General features: G+C 39.3%; 1 protein-coding gene across 1 annotated transcript in view; it reads right to left on the bottom strand.

Moving 5' to 3' along the window:
- Nucleotides 1-2,674: 2,674 nt before the first annotated feature.
- The window catches only part of cachd1 (cache domain containing 1), a 93,441-nt gene continuing 90,798 nt past the window's right edge, over nucleotides 2,675-5,317 (bottom strand). Inside the window, exon 28 of the mRNA XM_032526179.1 lies at nucleotides 2,675-5,175. The gene's annotated coding sequence lies outside the window, so the exon portion shown is untranslated. The remainder of the gene's footprint in view (nucleotides 5,176-5,317) is intronic.

The raw sequence follows: 5,317 nt of genomic DNA, 5'->3' as shown, positions 1-5,317 counted from the left end.
TACACGCGCAAATCTCCGTGGGCAGGCACGACACCGGCACAACCATGGAAATAAATTGGAAGCAACTCTGCACCACTTGTTGACATCACTGAGGTTAAAACCATGGATGTATTAAGAGGGTTAATATATAAAACCAGACATAAATACGTATTTTCAAAGATCCTACCGTCACTGGTCTGCCCGCCGAGATTTGCATGCACCTCGCGGAATAGCGTAAGGCGAAAAAAGCTACCAGGCAGACACAATGATTTAAAACCTATAGCCTATCTTCTTATGGGGTTCATAAATGGTGATACATTATCTGAAAGTTATAGTGTATGTATGACCGTTTAGAGTCATCAATGTTTAATTAGACTCAGAAGTAACATTTTCTTTGAAACAGCTTATTTGGCAAGTGTAAATTGGCATATATATATATATATATACATACATATATATTTATATATACATATACATACATACATACATATATATATATATATACATATACATACATACATACATAAAAAATATATATACACACAGTGGGGAGAACAAGTGTTTGATACACTGCTGATTTTTCTGATTTTCCTACTTAGAAGGCATGTAGATGTCTGTATTTTTTGTCATAAGTACACTTCAACTGTGAGAGATGGAATCTAAAACAAAATCCAGAAAATAACATTGAATGGTTTTTAGATAATTAATTTGCATTTTATTGCATGACATAAGTATTTGATCACCTATCAAGCAGTAAGAATTTCGGCTCTCACAGACCTGTTAGTTTTTCTTTAAGAAGCCCTCATCAACGCCACTCATTACCTGTGTTAACTTGCACCTGTTTGAACTTGTTACCTGTGTAAAAGAAACCTGTCCACACACTCAATCAATCAGACTCCAGCCTCTCCCCAATGGCCAAGACCAGAGAGCTGGGTAAGCACATCGGGAATAAAATTGTAGACCTGCACAAGGCTGGGATGGGCTACAGGACAATAGGCGATCTCCCTCGGTCTGGGGCTCCATAAAAGATCTCACCCTGTGGGGCATCAATGATCATGAGGAAGGTGAGGAATCAGCCCAGAACTACACGGCAGGACCTGGTCAATGACCTGATGAGAGCTGGGACCACAGTCTCAAAGAAAACCATTAGTAACACACTAAGCCGTCATGGATTAAAATCCTGCGCACGCAAGGTCCCCCTGCTCAAACCAGCGCATGTCCAGGCCCGTCTGAAGTTTGCCAATGCCCATCTGGATGATCCAGAGGAGGAACGGGAGAAGGTCATGTGGTCTGATGAGACAAAAATTGAGCTTTTTGGTCTAAACTTCACTCCCCGTCTTTGGAGGAAGAAGGAGGATGAGTACAACCCTCAGAACACCATCCCATCCGTGAAGCATGGAGGTCGAAACATCATTCTTTGGGGATGCAAACAGACAGGACAGGATGACGGCACCGTGTTGGGGGGAGGATGGATGGGGCCATGTATCGCAAGATCTTGGCCAACGACCTCCTTCCCTCAGTAAGAGCATTAAAGATGGGGTGTGGCTGTGTCTTCCAGCATGACAACGACCCAAAACACACAGTCAGGGCAACTAAGGAGTGGCTTCGTAAGAAGCATCTCAAGGTCCTGGAGTGGCCTAGCCAGTCTCCAGACCTGAACCCAATAGAAAATCTTTGGAGGGAGCTGAAAGTCCCTATTGCTCAGCAACCGCCCCGAAACCTGAAGGTCTGTATGGAGGAGTGGGCCAAAATCCCTGCTGCAGTGTGTGCAAACCTGGTCAAGACCTACAGTAAACATATGATCTTTGTACAAAGGTTTCTGTACCAAATATTAAGTTCTGATATGTCAAATATTGTAATGCAATAAAATGCAAATTATTTAAAAATCATACAATGTGGTTTTTCTGGGTTTTTGTTTTAGATTCCATCTCGTGCAGTTGAAGTGTACCTATGATTAAAAATTACAGACCTCTACATGCTTTAAGTAGGAAACCCTGCAAAAACAGCAGAGTATCAAATACTTGTTCTCCCCACTGTATGTATATACACACAGGCCTAGTTTTTATTAATGCCTTTGCCTGATCAGATTTTTCCCCAAAGTAAAAAAAGAAAAAAAAAAGACTGAGGCAGACTGACTCTACAGTAACCCATCCGGATGGGTCACAGATTTCAGTGTGACACCGAAAAAGCTTGTTTGAATATCCAGCCAGGTAATGTGTAAATTCAAAAGTTGTTTTAGTTGTGTGACAAAACTCAGATTGAACAGATAGTCGAGCTAGCTGTCTCAATTTACCCTGCAGAGATCAGAGGAGCAGTTATCATAGTCCCCATAAATCAACCAGAGTTTAAAATTCCAACACAAACAAAGTGGAAGGTAGCCTAACGGACAGCCGATGGACTTTCCAGCGGCACCGGAGCAATCCCGGAAGTGGAACATCATCAATTTAGACTAACAAACTCTTGATAATGCTTTGGCTCGTGACTGCTAGAAAAAGATCTTTACGACAGCAGGTGTGGTAAAAACCCTACCGCTTTTGTCCAAGAATCAACACAAACTGAAAGTTCCTCATAGCTACTTTCAGTTTGAACACCCAATAAACAGTGCAGCAGTTGTTGCTCAGCTATATGCATCAGTGTAACTTTTTCTTAACTGAGAAGGAATATACAGTATATATATTTAAAAAAAGACAGAAGATTTAAGTGTAAAATGGACTTTATCACATTCACATTGCATTAACTCTCAATTTGATAACTTTATATAATACATGGGAGGGGTGTACACATGTTCCTTCAGTACATTAATGAATGCTTTTCAGAGTGTTCTCCACACACACACACACACAAGCACACACGTGCGCGCGCACACACACACACACACACACACACACACACACACACACACAAACACACACACACACGCACAAATACTGTTTTAAATATCTCTTGAAAAAATGCTCAATTTGGAAAAAATAATTTGCCCCAACAGACACAAAAGTTTAAAATATATGCTCTGAAATGCTACAAGACTGTGCCAATGTCTAATAGAACCAAAATGATGTACCATATAAAGTGGTGAATATAGTTTTTGGTGACAAATATGACTGCAGGTAATGAAATGTTGTTAATTGGGTCAAACTTGCAACAGTAAATGGTCAGATGGCATAATGAAAAACCTTTCTGTGATCAAAGCCTTGAGTGTATTGAAAATATTTAACCCACTTCACATACAATGAGTTTAAGAACAGCAGTACTTTGACATGAAATATTACAAAGATAACACCACTTTGTTTTAATCTCACTGCTCTATCAGGTGTCAAAATGTTTAGCACTTTTGCAGCAAACATAAAAAACTGTAAATGGCTTAGCAACAGAACCACAGCACGGTTAACAGCAGCCTACTGTAAACTGAATTCACTACAAGTGTGTTGTTTTGGTCATAACTCAGTGAAAAGATGTAGTACCGTTCCTTTTTTTTTGCAAATCTAAATTAGTTAATGGAGAGATAAGCTTTCTTTAACATTTTTGAAGACATGATAAAACTTTAAAAACTAGAAGTCTCTCAAACACAAAACGTGTGTGTTCATTTTTCCAAGTACTGACTTCCATCCAATATGGACCTAAAGAAAAATAAATCTAAGAGAACATCCAAGGCATCGAAAATATAGTGAGACACCATGAACAGACAATTCAAAAATATCAAACCCGAATATCTGAGCATCATTTGAAGCATAAATCATGTTTAACATAAAAAATGGAGTGTAAAGGACATCAATAGCTATTTGTGATTCTGTATTTACACTTCATAATGACTCACTGAAAAACAAAAGACATTTTTTGCACCCAGAAATAAATGGATGCCACACCGATGTGATTTTAACCAGCTGAACAATCACACCCACGAAGCACAGATCGGGTCAAGTGACTTCATCAGAATAAAAATGAGTGGATTTCTCAATCATAATAATCTCACCTATAGTTCTCGGATACTATCTTGAAAAATGCAATAATGCATTCAATGAAAATGTTCCAGGTCAATGATCATTCTCTCTTTCACTCTCTTTCACTCTCTTTCACACACACACACACACACACACACACGAGACGTGTAGAAAAGACATTTGAGTGGTTAACCACAGAGGAGCCGACAGATGGGTGTAACCTCTGTACAACAGCAGCATCTCTCCCTCTTTCACTCTTTGATGAGAAGGAGACTCCATCTTGGGCCTCACTGAACTTGCTTTGCACAAAATCCAGCGCACAACTTTAACATACACACAGTATCATTCTGGCCTCAGGAGCAAAATAAGTTGGGGTGTGTGTGTGTGTGTGTGGGGGGGGTTCTCTACTGTTTTTTCCTACTCAGGCAGATAGTGGGGACAGTACTCAGTCTTTGTGCATCTCTCAGAAGCTCTGTAAGGATCCCCAACTATCTTGACACACCAAATCCCCTGCAACGACTAAAGCCAGGAATGTTTTGCTGGTGTTACTTTCACTGTTCTCTCTTTCATCCCCAGGAGGCTTACAAAGGCAAGCGAGCATAGAAGTTCTGCCTCCTGATACAGAGGACATGTCTAGAATGAGGATGTTCGGCACGGCAAGTCTTACCTCACAATAACACAAAGACCTCAGTGATTCAGAACTGGGAATACAGAAAGAAAAATGTGCTATGTCAAAGACCGCTTCCTCCGAACTACTCAGACCGGATGTGATTTAAGGCTCATCATTTTAATTTGTTTCTTCTTTTACTGGTCTTTTTCTTTCTGATCTGATTTTGATTTAGGGTCCCTGCTCATCACAACCTCTTTCATGCTGCAAGAAGACACTGTTCACCACACTATATAGTGAATGGGATCCTCTGGTGGAGAGGTTCGCTTAGAATTTATAAAAGAAATTGAAGAAAGAAATGGAAATGAAATCCAAATGAGCTTTGTGATTATGCAGCAAAGGCAAATTCTGATATTCTTTAAATTCCAAATTAACAAGAAAATAATGAGGGTGGGTCAGTACGTATCACTCATCCCAACTACTTTCTTGTTTGTGTTAGCTGCAGCTGCTTACTCATCTGTTCTGAAAATGTACCGCTTTAATAAATAGAAAAATAATCTTCCCCTCTTAAAAGTGTTTCTTCCTGTATTTATGTGAATTACTGATTTCTTTTCGCACTTTGTAATTCACAGACAATATCCAAATCTGTGGCTGGGTTAGCTCAGTTGGTGTGTGTGTATATTTATATAAAGATATTTGGACAAATTTTTTGTTTTTATTTTTGGGCATTTTGACGTGTGTGTGTGTGTGTGTGTATATGTATATATATATATATATATATATATATATATAT

This window comes from Etheostoma spectabile, chromosome 9 (genome assembly GCF_008692095.1).
Source record: "Etheostoma spectabile isolate EspeVRDwgs_2016 chromosome 9, UIUC_Espe_1.0, whole genome shotgun sequence".
Taxonomy (NCBI): Eukaryota; Metazoa; Chordata; class Actinopteri; order Perciformes; family Percidae; genus Etheostoma; species Etheostoma spectabile.
Note: the sequence above shows the minus strand (reverse complement) of the source record. Positions and strands in the feature narration are given on the sequence as shown.